Source organism: Somniosus microcephalus, unplaced genomic scaffold (assembly GCF_052327205.1).
Source record: "Somniosus microcephalus isolate GS21.2 unplaced genomic scaffold, FLI_Smic_1.0 unresolved_chr1, whole genome shotgun sequence".
NCBI lineage: Eukaryota > Metazoa > Chordata > Chondrichthyes > Squaliformes > Somniosidae > Somniosus > Somniosus microcephalus.
In genome coordinates, this window is record NW_028225179.1 from 27,474,407 (window position 1) to 27,491,962 (window position 17,556).

Below are 17,556 nucleotides of genomic sequence, written 5' to 3' on the forward strand. Positions count from 1 at the left end.
TTTACAGTCAGTTTTTATGTTCCCAGCAAGCTTACTCTCATATTCATATTTCCCCTTCTTAATTAATCCCTTTGTCCTCCTTTGTTGAATTCTAAACTGCTCCGAAACCTCAGGTTTAATGCTTTTTCTGGCCAATTTATATGTCCTCTCCTTGGATCTTATGCTATCCCTAATTTCCCTTGTTAGCCACGGTTGCGTCACCTTTTTTGTTTTATTTTTATGCCAAACTGGGATGAACAAATACAGTAATTAGGAGGGCGAGGAGGGGCCATGAAATAACACTGGCGAGCAAAATAAAGGAAAATCCTAAGATGTTTTATAAGTATATTAAGGGCAAGAGGATAACCAGGGAAAGGGTAGGGCCCATTAGGGACCAAAGTGGCAATCTGTGTGTAGAGCCAGATGATGTAGGCGGGGTTTTAAATGAATTTTTTGCATCTGTGTTCACTATGGAGAAAGACGATGCAGACATAGAAATCGGGCAAGGGGGCTGTGACATACTTGAACATATTAGCATCGAGAGGGAGGAGGTGCTAGCGGTTTTAGCAGGCCAAAAAGTGGAAAAATCCCCAGGCCCAGACGAGATGTATCCCAGGCTGCTGTGGGAGGCAAAGGAGGAGATTGCAGGGGCTCTGACACAAATTTTCAGAACCTCTCTGGCCACAGGGGATGTACCAGAGGACTGGAGAACAGCTAACGTAGTACCATTATTCAAGAAGGGTAGCAGGGATAAACCAGGGAATTACAGGCCAGTGAGCCTAACATCTGTGGTAGGGAAATTATTGGAAAAAATTCTGAGGGACAAAATTAGTCTCCACTTGGAGAGGCAAGGATTAATCGGGGATAGTCAGCATGGCTTTGTCAAGGGTAAATCATGTCTGACAAATCTGATTGAATTTTTCGAGGGGGTGACTAGGGGGGTGGATGAGGGAAATGCTGTGGATGTGGTTTACATGGACTTCAGTAAAGCTTTTGACAAAGTCCCGCATAGGAGACTGGTCAAGAAGGTAAGAGCCCATGGGATCCAGGGTGCCTTGGCGCGTTGGATCCTAAACTGGCTGAGTGGCAGGAGGCAGAGGGTGATGGTCGAAGGTTGCTTTTGTGACTGGAAGCCTGTGTCCAGTGGGGTACCTCAGGGATCGGTGCTGGGTCCCTTGTTGTTTGTGATCTACATAAATGATTTGGATGAGAATGTAAAAGGTATGATCAGTAAGTTCGCAGATGACACGAAAATTGGTGGGGTGGTAAATTGTGAGGAGGAAAGCCTCAGGCTACAGGACGATATAAACGGGTTGGTCAGAAGGGCGGAAAAGTGGCAAATGGAATTTAACCCTGAAAAGTGCGAGGTGATGCATTTTGGACGGACAAATAAGGCAAGGGAATACACAATGAGTGGTAGGACCCTAGGAAGTACAGAGGGTCAGAGGGACCTTGGTGTACATGTACATAGATCCCTGAAGGCAGCGGAACAGGTAGATAAGGTGGTTAAAAAGGCATATGGGATACTTGCCTTCATTAGCCGAGGCATAGAATATAAGAGCAGGGAGGTTATGATGGAACTGTACAAAACGCTGGTGAGGCCACAGCTGGAGTACTGTGTGCAGTTCTGGTCGCCTCACTATAGGAAGGATGTGATTGCTTTGGAGAGGGTGCAGAGAAGATTCACCAGGATGTTACCTGGGATGGAGCGCCTCAGCTATGAAGAGAGGCTGGACAGGCTGGGGTTGTTTTCCTTGGAGCAAAGAAGGCTGAGGGGGGACCTGATTGAGGTGTACAAAATGATGAGGGGCATAGATAGGGTAGACAAAGAGGAACTTTTCCCCTTAGTAGGGGGGTCAATAACAAGGGGGCATAGATTCAGGGTAAGGGGCAGGAGATTTAGAGGGGATTTGAGGAGGAACTTTTTCACCCAGAGGGTGGTTGGAATGTGGAACTCAATGCCTGAAAGGGTGGTAGAGGCAGAAACCCTCACAACATTCAAGAAGCATTTGGATGAGCACTTGAAATGCCATTGCATACAAGGCTATGGACCAAATGCTGGAAAATGGGATTAGACTGGACAGGGATGGATGGGCGGCGCAGACACGATGGGCCGAAGGGCCTCTTTCTGTGCTGTAAAACTCTGACTCTGACTCTGACTCTAGTAGTTCTTCCATGCCGTCTTTGAATGTTTGCCATTGCATATTCACTTTGAGTGACATGTCCCAATCAATCTTACCCAATTCGTGCCTCAGCCCATCGTAGTTTCCTTTATTTAAATTCAGGACCTTAGTTTCTGAGTCAACTACTTCATTCTCCATTTAATGAAGAATTCTATCATATAATGATCGCTCCGACGCAAGGGGCCTCGTACAACAAGATTGCTAATTAATCCTTTCTCGTTACCTAATACCCAGTCTAAGATGGCCTGACCTCTGGTTGGTTCCTCGACATATTGGTCCAGGAAATCATCCCGTAAACACTCCAGGAATTCCTCCTCCACAGTATTGTTACTAATTTCCTTAGCCCAATCTCTATGTAGATTAATGTCGCCCATGATGTCTACTGTGCCCTTACTGCACGCTTCTCTAATTTCCCTTAATGCTGTCTCTGATCTACAATATCTGCTTTATGTATGTGAAATGTTAAGTGCTGAGTTGAAACAGTCTGTGCAGGGTTAGCGGCTCTTTCTTCCAGCGGTGTGTTTCACGTTTTGGGACTTCACATCAATTAAAATGCAAGAGGTGCCGGGTTCAAATCACGGACACGCCCCAATATTTTAAAAGAAGCACTTTCCTCGGCCAGGAGACATTCAACAAGTCTTCAAATAATAACTGCCAGAAAATCAGCATGTGTTCAGTACATTGCAAGAAAACGGCAATTTTATTATTTAAAGCAGGAATTCAGTCCCAGAAGTGCCGAAACTGTGAGGTAAATATGTAAATCCATTTGTTTCCAGAAACCTTCTCCATATATTCCACATTGTCAATCTGGGAGCACGGGCAGATTGTTTCTACCGTTTGGAAACAGAAATACTGAAATAAAAGGGATTTTTGGATGATTCCTTTTGGATAATAATGTTAGTTCGAGGTTGGTGAGAGGTTAAAGTCTCAGGACTGTTAATCGAGTTGGAAGATACGTAGACTGAAAATGTTACAGTCCCCAAGTTAGACGATATTTTCTCTCCCTGATTGGTAAAATTCTCCCAATTTCTCCACCTAATATTTCACCCAGCTCTAATGGAAAGAAGCTGGAATCGAGAGCGCCTTCCTCCTTCTTCCCTTCCTTCCCTCCTTGCTTCATTCCCTTCCTCTTTGTTCGTGCTTCCCTGCCTCATTGGACAATGAGGCTGACTTTGATTTTAACGCTGTGATCGATATCTTATCAGTTCCAGTCCTAACCTCGTCTTTTTGCAGATTTATTCAAATCTATTTGATGGAAACTATCCACCATTTAATAAAACCGCCCATTAATGCCTGTGAGTTAAAACAGGCGTTTTAGTGGTGAAGGAAATATTAAAGGACCAGAACAATTCACTCAGCAATCGAAATAAAGTCAGTGCCCAGTTCTGCTGTTCGGGGTAATCCTCGTCTCCTCGTGTTTCATTTTCACGTCGCTGGGAATAGCTGAGAGCGAACTCCAATCCACACGGTCTTTACACAGGTTAACAGACATAAAACCAAGAGGAGGGATAAACGGGTCTTTTTCAGGATGGCAGGCATTGACTAGTGGGGTGCCGCAAGGATTGGTGCTTGGGCCCCACCTATTCACAATCTATATCAATGATTTGGATGAGGGGACTAAATGCAACATTTCCAAATTTACTGATGATACAAAGCTAGGTGGCAGGGTCCGTTGTGAAAAGGAAGTGAGGAGGCTTCAAGGGGATCTCGACAGGATCAGTAGTGGGCTTGAACATGGCAGATGGAAGATAATGTGGATAAATGTGAGGGTATCCACTTTGTTAGAAAAAACAGAAAGGCAGAGTACTTCCTAAATGGTGAACAATTGGGGAATGCAGATGATCAAAGGGACCTGGGTGTCCTTGCATATCAGTCACTGAAAGTGAATGTGCAGGTGCAGCAAGTCATTAGGAAGGCAATTGGTATGCGGGCCTTCATTACAAGATGATTTGGTTACAGGAGTGAAGAAGTCCTACTCCAAATATATAGGGCATTGGTGAGGCCACACCTGGTGTACTGGGTACAATTTTGATCTTTCCTATGGAAGGATATACTTGCCATAGAGGGGCTGCATCGAAGATTCACGAGATTGATTCCTCAGATGGCGGGACCATCCTATGAGAAGAGATTGAGTAAACTAGGCCTATATTCTCTTGTATTCAGAATAATGAGAGAGGATCGCATTGAAGCGTGCAATATTATAATAGTGTGGATGCTGGGAGAATGTTTTCCAAGGCTTGATAGTCTAGAACCAGGGGCCACAGTCTCAGGTTAAAGGGTAGCCCATTTAGGAATGAGATGAGAAGACATTTCTTCACAAAGAGGGTGGTGAATATTTGGAATTCTCTAGCCCAGTTGGCTGTGGAGGCTCTTTCATTGGGTATATTCAAAACGGAAGTCGATAGTTTTCTGACTAGTAAGGGCGTTAAGGGATATGCCGATAGGGCCGGTGAATGGAGTTGAGGCAGAAATCAGCCATGATCTCAATGAATGGCAGGGCAGGCTCGAAAGGCCGAATGGCCTACTCCTGTTCCTATTTCTTATCTTCTTATGTTCTTACACCGCTTGAAAGATTAATGGAAACAGCAAATGATGAGGGAGCTGGAAGAAAGGGTTAACTTTATCCTTTGGAAATGAATTTAATTTCAACTTTCACTGATCACAGACCAGTGCAGTTTTCTGATTCGCAACAAGTCAGTACATTTTATTTCTGTTAATCTTTATCCCTGATCCCACTCTTCATAAAGAACACAGGGTCCCGTGCCACGGGCATTCAAAAACATTTCAATTATGGCCAACCTCCTGTAATCGCTGCATTCACCCACGAGTGCTCTTTCCATTTATCATCTACAACTGGGGGTGCCCGGCGTTGCCAGGGCAATTTTGGGCTGCGCGGTCTCCCTGCCCACGTCTGTCCCCCCTCTCTCCCCCTCTCCCCCTGTGCTGTCCTCCCCCTCCCTCCCCTCTCCTTGCCAAGTGCCTGAGCCCCGGTGCCGTTGTGATAGCGGCCATGAGGGGCCTAGCGCTTCAGGGCCGAGGACGGCCGGCCGCTGCCGCTCGCTGGACCACTGTGTGTGTCGCGCCCAGCGGTTGCGAGGCACGGCCCGAGTGAGCCCAACTTACCTGCCGCTCCGGTGGGGCGGGAGCGGGATCGGGAGCCGCAATGTGGGGGTTTCTTTTGCTGCTGCTGTCCCTGTGGGGATGGGAAAAATGGCGGCGAAATTTAGGGAGACTGGAGGATTAGGACCCGCCCGTGCTGCACTGATTGGTCAACCATCAGGTGAGTGAACTGTAGAATTGGTCAAGCAGCACATCACTTAACGCTAATGAGAGGTAGGATTGGTCAACAGCTAATGAGTGGATTTTTGAGGATTTTTAAAGTTTTATGTATACTGTCCAAACAATTTTTGTCTGACAAAAAAGTAAATGCACCTACGAGAGTCCCCTAACGATAAGGTTTCTTTCAATACAACATACGTGTAGGTACGCTCTATAACTTTTGATTGTATAGCCGGACAGACAGAAAGACAAAGAGACAGACAGAGAGGCAGACAGAGAGATGTACCGATTTATATATATAGATTTATTTCAATCACACACTTCAAAAGACTTGTTAAGATTAAGACGGAACACTTCCGATCTAACTGCAACATAACAGCGGGCCAATAGCTCAGATTTCACCCCTCGTTGGCAGCCAGATAACGCTGCCTGTCGCTCACGCACTGCAAAAGTTTTGGGAAAAGCGCCAGCCAGCATCAAAACAGAACCCACTTCTTCAGTTAACAAGATATCACAAGATTCTCCAAGGAAATTTCGTGAACAATCCCGCCGCTGTCCTTCTAAAGTCCAGTCCTGCTTTCGCAGCGCTTATCTGTCAAGTGGTCACACAGATCTAAATGTATCGACTGGTTGTACATTGCTGCGAATGGGACATGTGCCGCCATGAACCGCGGTGGGAGCAGAGAGAAATTTACCACGTAAGCACATGAAAGTGAATGTTAGATTAAGGTAATACCGCAGGCTAGTGACAATGAAATGTAAGGAGGCAAGTAAAGAATGGCTACTGATTGTTGAAGACGAAAAAGCTGGGAGAAGAGGCGGGTTTGAATTATGGAGCATCAAGCTCAGGCATGTGAGAGCGCGGGTTTAAAAGGAGTAAATAGCTTTTCACCGCCAACAAAACATCATTTTTAATGTCGTAAAGATTGATTTTTCAGTCTGTTCCATTAGCAGGTGCCGCAGAGGACAGAAGATGCAAAGCGAGCTGTGACGTGATTTAAATTTGAACCGAGGTTACTGCGGCCACAATGCAGGGCACTAACCATGATACCATCACAGCGCCACACGTCGGCTTCACGTAATTCTTCTGACCACAGCATAGTTGCGCACGGCCCGGATATTTTTGCTGTTAAATATGAATAAAATGCGATGTATGTTTGCAGCTGTTGACGTTTCTGTGCTGTTACTGTCAGAGGAACATAGAAACAGCAGGAGGCCATTCAGGCCCTCGAGCTTGCTCGCTGTTCAATTATATCATGGCAGACCTGCATCTGAACTCCAGCTACCTGCGATGATTCCATAAACCTTCACATCCTCGCCGAACACAAACCTATCAATCTCATTTTGAAATTGTCAATTGATCCCCAGCCTGAACAGCTGTTTCGGGAAGAGAGTTCAAGATTCCTACTACCTTCTGTGTGAAGAAACGTTTCCTTACATCATCCCTGAACGGGGTAGCTCCAATTTTACGGTTATGCCCCATTGTGCTGGACCCTCCCAACAGAGGAAATAGATTCTCTCTCTCTTAAACCTATTTGTTTGCAGCTCTGACGGAAGTGCACACCCCAGGACATTAACTGACCCTCTGATCCTGTCGCTCTAATTTGGATTTTGAGTTCATGCCTCTTTCCCTGATGATTCTTTGCGCCCTGTTTCTGCAAATGTATTTGTTGCAGATCACTGGCAGCTGGCGGCAGAAGCAAGCGGGATATGGGCGCTGACAGGGAATGCTGCTTCCCAAGGCTGTCTCATACCCCGCGGGAGCTGGCGGGGGTCGGAAAGCCTTCATATGTCACACAGTTAGAATTGATGGCGTGGTATCTCAAAGTACCACCCTATAATGTATATGGGGGTATTTGAGACGCAACAGGATTTCGGGAACCCGTCTGACTCCAGATCATAAGACCGCCTGCTCGAATCAGGCCCAGATCGCGGCGACTTTTAACCAGAAAAAATCTAAACCGCTCACAATAAATACTGTCAACTTTCAATGTTTAGTGGACGATTTTCCCCGAGCGATGTATCTGATCCTCTTATTAATACGTTTGTACAAACTTTGGGAAAAGACGGAGCTGGAAATTATTTACAGGGAAATCATCTGAACATATCGTCAAGTCTCCCGGTCACCACAAAGAAGCTCAATCTCATCGATTCAGCGTCATCTGCTGTAATCGGCTCTGTGGCGCAATGGGTAGCGCATTGGCCTTTCTAGTCTAAAGGTTGTGGGTTTGAGTCTCGCCAGAATGGCTGTTCGGTCAGGTTTCGGTGATGAACTTCTAAAGCAAAAGCACATTGATGTCCTTCAAGGACTGAGAAATCGCCAATGAGGTCAGTTGCGTTGTGAACAATTATCATGTCAGCTTCAATCTGCGCACATTCTGCAACTGTACAAAAACAGCGTTTGAATCTGGGAACCTCTCCCATAGCAACCAATGAAACCCCTCGAGCGAGATTCAAACTCCGAGACAAACAAAAGCCGCTGGTAAACGAAGCTGTATGATTTCTTTCAGACTGCTTCTGTCCTTCCAATCTCGAGTTCCTATAAAATGTACAGCAATATCATGTGGTACCCGAAATATTTCAAGTCAACAATATCATCCTCACTTCACCGGGTTCGGTATGAAAATTCGAATTTGACATTTTAAATACGTTCCCTGCCGCCTCAGTCATTATTTCTTTCTTTACCCTTTCCTGCTGGTGCGGCAGGTTAGATCAGACTTGGCAGTTGAAGGGGGCCTGAGAGGTCCATCAGTGGAAAACACAGAGAGACAAGTCACAAGCACGTGAGACATTGAAAGATAGCGTGTAGAGGTATGATTCTCGCACAGAAAAATCCATTGATTTAAAAGTGAGAGGCGAGGACCGAAATTGCGGATGAGCCCCCGCTCTTTAATCAAAAATCCCCAATTCCCTCAGTTTGGCGACATTGCAGAAGATTTAAAATAAAAACTGTTAAAAATTCCGCGATTTTATAATTAAAAGCGGGAATTCAGTCCCAGATGTGCGGAAACTGTGAGGTAAATATGTAAATCCGCTTGTTTACAGAAGACTGCTCCACATTTTCCACATTCTCAATCTGGGAGAGCGAACAGCACATATCTACATGTCTGCCGCTCACCCACAAAGCAGCACAAACTCACGGATTCAGAAACAGCTCATAGATGAAGAATGAAAGATAAACACAACCAGAGAAACCTGCAACACTGAAGTCAATGGGAATCAAGGGGAAAACTCTCCATTGGTTGGAATCACACCTAGCGCAAATGAAGTTGACAACAAATTCGCAACCGAAGTCAGAAGCATTTATCCATTAGTCTATGCGGCCGCTAATGCTGCTGGATCTCTTTTTATGGGGCGAATTGTGAGCAGGTTCAAGGCAATTGCTCGAAAAAAGAAGTGGATTGAGGAAAAGATAAAAATATTTCAACTGAATAAACAGGTCCTCTGCGAGCTGGATTCGCACCAGCGCAGTATAACTCATTGCAAATGGGACGACGATATCGGCGGCTCGTTGGTCTAGGGGTATGATTTTTGCTTTGGGCATTTGACGATTTAAAATGCGAGAGATCCTGGTTTCAAATCCCAGGCGAGCCCCGACACATTTCGGTAAACTCAACAACTCGGTCATCAAAGCTGAATTCGCTCTACTTCAAAAAAAACGGCATGATCCGGGACTGTGAGCTCTGCCATTTTAATCAGACACTGAATGATCCGGGACTGTGAGCACTCCCGGTTTAAAGCAGGCCCAGAGTGATTAACAACTGACCACGACCCATTCCATTATTGACAGGCCTGGTTTTCAATGCTTAAGAAATCTATGGCAACATAAATCGGACTGTTTCTATAACAGGCGGCCGATTACGATGCCCGCTTTTCTGTTGGACGACAAATTGAAGGTTTACTCCATTATAATCTTTCCCTTTATCTCCGTCATTTCTCTCCAGCCAAATGAAATGAGTGTAGGTGTCAGCCATGGCTCAGCGGCAGCAAAGTCAAGCACCACTCCAGAGACTTGAGCACATAATCCAGGCTGACACTCCAGTGCAGTACTGAGGTAGTGCTGCACTGTTGGTGCCTCCGTCTTTCAATAAGATGTTAAACTGGACCCTCCGATCCCATGAGAGTATGCCGAAAAGAACGAGGATTTCTCGCCCATTATTTATCTCTCAACCAAAGACACTAAAACTGAAAATCTCATCATTAAGGTTGATAAATATTTTTGAAATTACATTGCCTCCTAAAGGAGAAATGTATGTTTCTGCTCCCTAATCATTTGTCTGTGGTCCCGCTACTCTTTCATTCGGTGACAATCTCAGCAGAAGAAAGGAGGAGTTCGACAATCTCCGAATCGCGATCACTGCTCCACCTTCATTCAAGAAGTTGAAGAATTGCAGTGGTCTCTTTTAATTTTAACAAGATATGAGTAATGCATGGGGCACAGACCAGGAGAACCAGGGCGATTCTGACGAAATTGCATTTGAAAGCTTAATTTAGGCAAGATTCAATTAAATGCTCATAAGGTGTACCAGTATCAAACGTTATAATGACAAGGATGGGATCCGAACCCTCGCCTACAGATCGGCAATGAGATTAACAGTCAATCGCCTTAATCTCTCGGCCACCTCGTCGCAACCATTCGCTGCTCTCAGCCATTCCATTTCCTGCTTTTTGCATCTAAGCAGAAATACTCTGAAAGAAAGTCCACTTCCCGCTTATACTGCCCGTGCACACAGATCCACAATGTCGAAAATGTACAATCAGCTTAATGTAAGCAAAAGGCCTTCCGCTGCTTCAGTTGAGGGACTGTCAAAAATGGTCGGTTTGAAGCTAGATTCAGAACAGAAAATGCGCCACCCAGTTAATTAAACGACCGCGGCAGAACTCGAACTTACTATCTTCTGATAACTGGAAAGACGCGTATCCGAAGTCAGACGCCTTATCCATTAAGACACGTGGCTGTTGCTGCTGCTGAGCTTCTTTTTATGGGGAGAATTGTGTGCAGATTCAAGGAAACTGCTCGCAAAAAGAAGCGGATTGAGGAAAAGATAAACATTTTAACTGAATGAACAGGACTTCTGCTAGCTGGGTTTGCACCAGCGCAGGGAATCGCAATGCAACTAGAAGCAAAACATCGGCGGCTCGTTGGTCTAGGGGTATGATTCTCGCTTAGGAAATTTCTGTGGCTTAAATATGCGAGAGGTCCCGGGTTCAAATCCCGGACGAGCCCAGCCACATTTAGTTAAACTCAACACCTCGGTCATGAAAGCTGAAATCGCTCTACTTTAAAAAAAACGGAATGATCCGGGGCTGCGAGCTCTGCCATTTTAAACAGACACAGAATGACCGGGACTGTGAGCACTCCCGGTTTAAACAGGCCCAGAGTGATTAACAACTGACCACGACCCATTCCATTATAGACAGGCCTGATTTTCAATGTTTATGAAATCTATGGCAACATAAATCGGGCTGTTTCTATAATAGGCGGCCGATTACGATGCCCGCTTTTCTGTTGGACGACAAATTGAAGGTTTACTCCATTATAATATTTCCCTTTATCTCCGTCATTTCTCTCCAGCCAAATGAAATGAGTGTAGGTGTCAGCCGTGGCTCAGCGGCAGCAAAGTCAAGCACCACTCCAGAGACTTGAGCACATAATCCAGGCTGACACTCCAGTGCAGTACTGAGGTAGTGCTGCACTGTTGGTGCCTCCGTCTTTCTAGTAAGACGTTAAACCGGGCCCTCCGATCCCATGAGAGTATGCCGAAAAGAACGAGGATTTCTCGCCCATTATTTAGCTCTCAACCAAAGACACTAAAACAGAAAATCTCGTCATTAAGGTTGATAAATATTTTTGAAATTACATTGGCCCAGTAATTCCTCTCTGAACGCGTGAGTACGGACGGGGTACTCACGCGTGTGGCCGGAGGAATTGCCGGTTTTCAGCATGCACAGCGCATGCGGGGAAAACTGGCATTTCCTGTCCCCTGACCAAAGGGGTTCAGAGGCACAGCGCGTGCGACTGCACAGGCAGCGCGTGCGCAGTGAACTTCGTCGATTTCATTCATGGATTCAGTGAGGGTTGGTCCTGACAACTTGGAAATGAAAAAAGCAGGAGTAAAGCTATCGAGAAGCTGCGGAGGAAGAGTCTGTCATCGTGGAGCTTCTGAAAGACATTTTATTTCTGTTTGGGAAAGGGGGGAAAGTTACTTTAAGGAAGGCTGAGGTAAGTTTAAAAACATTTTTTTGTTTAAAGCGGTTTTTCAGTACTGTAGGTAGAAGGAGCAATTGTGGCTGTGGGCAAGGCCTCATTGAATTTATTTTTATAAATTGTGAAATTTACAGTTTTAAAATTAATAAAATGCTTACAAAATGAAATTGTCATCAGTAATATTTAGTAAGTATGTATGTATGATTGTATGTATGTCTGTATATATTCCATTAAGGATGTGCATTTATGTATGTATTCCTTTCAGTACGTGGATGAATGTATTTATGTAATGATGAATTTCTGCAAATGTAATTTATTAGAAAAGGATCTCGGCCTGTGATATTCATCAGGCGGGAAGGATGTGTTTGCAAGCCGTTAAAGCAAGCTTCCTGGCATAGGCCGAGTTGATGTTATAGGCACTAAGTTTATTAAAATAACTGTAACAACTATTTCCATTTACTCCGAACAGGTACGCTTGTGTAGTGAGGAGTCCTGTGAGCGAGAAACATGCCCTCTTACAGAAATGTTGCCACGATGTTCTATGTGTATTTGCTTCAAAGAAATCGCAACGCCAGGGAGCAACATAGAAGATTGAGGAACCATAACCGTCGCCTGATCAGAAGAAACAACTACCCACCACACAGAGTTTACAGGGAGAGGCGATCATTTGAAATGCTTTCCGAGGAGTTGTGTATCAGGAAGCTGCGCTTCAGTAAAGAGGAAGTTGGCCGACTATGTGACATGTTGAAGGCGGACTTGTAGCCACGCTCGAAAACACGCACTGCCTTGTCAGTGAACATGAAGGTAACCACAGCATTGAACTTCTTTGCAAGTGGATCATTTCAAGCAGGCACCGGTGACATATGCAACATCTCCAAGAATGCTGCGAAGGCCTGCATTCACCAGGTCACAGAAGCCATTTGCCGTAGGCTTTCAGATTTCATTCGTTATGACTTGTCCACTCGACATCAGAAGGAGATGACCTTTGCTTTTTATCGCATTGCTGGATTACCCAAAGTGATTGGGGCCGTCGATGGAACCCACATTGCTTTGAAGGCACCCAAGGATGCACCTGTGACATTCATTAACAGGAAGGGGTATCATTCATTGAATGTTATGATATTATGTGATGCACACCTCCAGATCCTAAACGTGAATGCAGGGCACCGGGGAAGTAATCATGACTCCTTCGTCCTCCGTAACTCTAAATTGTATGATTCTCTCAGCAAATTGCCTACAGGTTCCGCATGGATATTGGGCGACAAGGACTACCTGCTAAAATCATGGCTGATGACGCCCTACCGCAATACCATTAATCAGTCTCAGGGGAGATACAACCATGCACACGTGACTACACGTCAAGTGGTGGAGAGGACAATAGGAGTTCTGAAATCACGCCTCCGGTACCTGGATAGGTTAGGGGGGACCTTGCAGTACTCTCACCAGAAAGTGGCACGGATTGTTCTGGCCTGTCCTTGCCCTGCAGGAAGGACTGACCCTTAACAATGATGCCTGTTGAAGTGGAGGATGAAGGCGATGGCAATGTGCATGTTGCCAGGCCTCATGGGGAGGAGCCAAGTGCCGCCGAATCTAAGGCTGCTCGCGAACTGCTGGTAGCCAACACCTTCACGCAGTAGTTACGCCCTGTACCTACCCCTCCCCCCGCAAGGCAAAGACAGAAGCAGACACATATTAAAGTGAAAGAGTGACCTTTTATTGCATCATCAAAAACTTTTCATCTTCAGTTTCGATGTATACAGTGAATAACTTGTAAATTTTAAGTAAAGCTTCTGTAGTTTTAAAAATTTTCTAAAAATGAACAATGCGGAAGAAATATTGTAAACAGTTCGTTTTTACTTGTCTTTCTTTTGTTGTGCAAGTAAAACATTCAGGATGTTAAGGACCTCTTTTATGCACTTTAATAATATTAAAGTTAACAGTTTTGAAATCACTTTATAAGCAGGTTTAAGTAATTTTTGTTTGATTCACAGTGAAATGGCAAAATTTAAGATGGGTACTACCTCATGTAACGTTTTCAAACATGTGCATAATGCTAACTGTTGGCAAAGAAAGTGTAAACATTTTACAGTAATTTTTACTTTCTTACTGCGATACAAACATTCAAGGTGGGAACTAGCTAGTTTCTACTTCTGTAACTGTTGTAAAAAATTTGAAATAAAAGAAATGTTTAAATTGTTTTAAGATTGACTACTGGGTGTACTGCTTAAACGAAAAGGTAACATATCCTTTCATGCAGAAATAAACATTTAAATTTAAATATGAAAGAAAACATTAAACATTTCAATAAAATGAGAAATATAACAATTTAACGAATTGGCCACTGGCCTCTGTGGCTGAGGGTTGAAGGAGGCGGAGTGGGCAGAAGGTGACATGCTAACGTTTCCTGTGCCTTTTCAATGCCCTCTGCGGCCGCTGACTCCACGCACTGCTCATCCCGTGTTTGAGAGGTACTCTGTCCAGCTGTGGGAATGAAGCAGAAAACATTTGCAAAGGTAAAGCAAGATGTGCCACATCACCGATATTCAGCACACACCTATCCTTCTTCAACATATAGCTGGGCAGGGCAACTCACTATGAGGGTCAGCAATGTTTGTTTCAGATCCTTCAGCAGGGCGATTGCTAGCAAATCCTCACATCTGTTCGACCCGTTCCTCATGCTCGGTCAAAACCCTCAGCAACACCACTGCCTGTGCGTGTGCGTTCTCTGGCATTGTGAGAACTCTTACTCTGATATTAAAGAAGAGGAAATAGAATCAGACAGCTGCATTTCTGACATGGTCAGCAGAGGCTTTGAAGACTGGGTTGGGTGTTTCTTAAAATCTCTGATTGAAGTTTTACAGCTCAAAGCACTGGAATCAAAATAAGAGAACAGAAGGTAACCCTGAGCTGCCCCCAAAGCCACAAAGTTTTATTGCCAGCTCAGGTGACTTTACCATGAATTTACTTTAGAAAATTTAATGCAGAAGCCTTTTGCAATCCAGTTAAAATAAACTCTTAGCAATTTAACAGTACACTTTCGTTAAAACTGTACAAACCCTGACACATCGCAACAAGTCACTGAATTTCTTGCGACATTGTTCCGCTGTACGTGGTATGGTGGAGCTCGCGCTGACAGCTTGTGCAACTTCCGACCACGCTACCATCTGACCTTTTTGCGGTGCCCTCGACTGCTCATTCCCCATGATGCGCAGGCGCCTCGCCTCCACCTCGCTGAGGAGACTTCTGAGGTCATCCTCAGTGAAGTTCTGAGTTCTTTTAATCACGTTAAATGTGGTCATTCCAGCCATCTCAATTTGCTAATTAACTGAACAGAATTAAAAGATTGATTTCAAGGCTTTAAAAACTGCTCAAACAGCTTCAATTCTCTTTAAAACATTCTGAGAGTCATCAAAATCATTCAAAACTTTTTAAAAGTTTATAAAAGTTACCAAAACATTGATAAAAATACACAGAACCTACCTGCACTTCTGTTCTGTAAGAAAGAGTGCTCTCCAGCTGCTTTCACAGATTATGGGCGTGTCCTATTAAAATGAGACCTCAAGGGGCGTGTCTCACTTGCACAGCGCGCTGCAGGCTTCGCGCTGGCTGCGCTCCTGGGCGGCGTGACGTCATACGCTGCCCGGGATTCTTCTCTTTCAAAAAGGAATTCCAGGCGTTGCTGGAGGTGAACGGCAGGCTCGTTGGGTAAGTGCAGATCGGGGGCTTGCACGCGCGACAAGCCCCCGATCGTAATTTCTGCCGCATTACCTCCTAAAGGAGAAATTTATGTTTCTGCTCCCTAATCATTTGCCTCTGTTCCTGCTACTCTTTCATTCGGTGACAATCTCAGCAGCAGAAAGGAGGAGTTCGACAATCTCCGAATCGCGATCACTGCTCCACCTTCATTCAAGAAGTTGAAGAATTGCAGTGGTCTCTTTTAATTTTAACGAGATATCAGTAATGCATGGGGCACAGACCAGGACGATGCTGACGAAATTGCATTTGAAAGCTTATTTTAGGCAAGATTCAGTTAAATGCCCGGAAAGTGTACCAGCATCAAACGTAATAACGTCGAGGATGGGATCCAAACCCTCGCGTACAGATCAGCAATGGATTAACAGTCCATCGCCTTAACCTCTCGGCCACCTCGTCTCCACCATACACTGCTCTCAGCCATTGCATTTCCTGCTTTTTGCATCTAAGCAGAAATACCCTGAAAGAAAGTCCACTTCACCGCTTATCCTGCCCGTGCACACAGATCTACAATGTTGAAAATGTACAATCAGCTTAATGTAAGCAAAAGGCCTTCCGCTGCTTCAGTTGAGGGACTGTCAAAAATGGTCGGTTTGAAGCTAGATTCAAAACATAAAAAGTGTCGCCCAGGATTCGAACCTGCAATCTTCTGATAACTGAAAAACTCACAAGGGAAGTCAGGTGCTTTATCTATTCGGCAATGCAGCCGCTGATATTGGTGAACCTCTTTATATGGGGAGAATTGTGAGCAGATTCAAGGAAACTGTTTGCAAAAAGAAGCGGATTGAGCAGAAGATAAACATTTTAACTGAAAGAACAGAACTTCTGCGAGCTGGGTTTGCACCAGCGCAGGGAATCACAATGCAACTTGAAGCAGAATATCGGCGGCTCGTTGGTCTACGGGTATGATTCTCGCTTAGGGTAATTCTGTGGCTTAAAATGCGAGATGTCCCGGGTTGAAATCCCGGACGAGCCCCGCCGCATTGAGTTAAACTCAACACCTCGGTCATGAAAGCTGAAATCGCTCTACTTCAAAAAAAACGGAATGATCCGGGACTGTGAGCTCTGCCATTTTAAACAGACACAGAATGATCCGGGACTGTTAGCACTCCCGGTTTAAACAGAACCAAAGTGATTAACAACTGACCACGACCCATTCCATAATAGGCAGGCCTGATTTTCAATGCTTATGAAACCGATGGCAACATAAATCGGACTGTTTCTATAACAGGCGGCCGATTACAATGCCCGCTTTTCTGTCGGACGACAAATTGAAGGTTTACTCCATTGTAATTTTTCCCTTTATATCCGTCATTTCTCTCCAGCCAAATGAACTGAGTGTAGGTGTCAGCCGTGGCTCAGCGGCAGCAAAATCAAGCACCACTCCAGAGACTTGAGCACATAATCCAGGCTGACACTCCAGTGCGGTACTGAGGTAGTGCTGCACTGTTGGTGCCTCCGTCTTCCAAGTAAGACGTTAAACTGGGTCCTCCGATCCCTTGAGAGTTTGCCGGAAATAACGAGGATTTCTCGCCCATTATTTATCTCTCAACCAAAGACACTAAAACAGAAACTCTCTTCATTAGGGTTGATAAATAGTTTTGAAATTACATTGCCTCCTAAAGGAGAAATTTATGTTTCTGCTCCCTAATCATTTGCCTCTGGTCCCGCTAGTCTTTCATTCGGTGACAATCTCAGCAGAAGAAAGGAGGAGTTCTCCAATCTCTGAATCGCGATCACTGCTCCAACTGCATTCAAGAATTTGAAGAATTGCAGTGGTCTCTTTTAATTTTAACAAGATATGAGTAATGCATTGGGCACAGACCAGGAGCACCAGGGCGATTCTGACGAAATTGCATTTGAAAGCTTATTTTAGTCAAGATTCAGTTAAATGCTCGGAAAGTACACCAGTTTCAAACGTAATAACGACGAGCATGGGATCCGAATACTCACGTACAGATCGAGCAATGGGTAAACAGTCCATCTCCTTAGCCTATCGGCCACCTCGTCTCCACCATATCCTGCTCTCAGCCATTCCATTTCCTGCTTTTTGCATCTAAGCAGAAAAATCCTGAAAGAAAGCCCACTTCACCGCTTATCCTGCCCGTGCACACAGATCTACAATGTTGAAAATGTACAATCAGCTTAATGTAA

The 17,556-nt window shown here is 44.8% G+C and overlaps 1 non-coding gene and 1 pseudogene across 1 annotated transcript; one reads left to right on the forward strand and one right to left on the reverse strand.

The window, feature by feature from the left end:
* Window positions 1-17,556, reverse strand: part of LOC147094447 (uncharacterized) — a 440,563-nt pseudogene that overhangs the window by 119,989 nt on the left and 303,018 nt on the right.
* Window positions 10,578-10,668, forward strand: trnap-agg (transfer RNA proline (anticodon AGG)). The gene is given in 2 exon segments: window positions 10,578-10,613; window positions 10,633-10,668. It is a non-coding gene; the product is annotated as a tRNA-Pro (tRNA).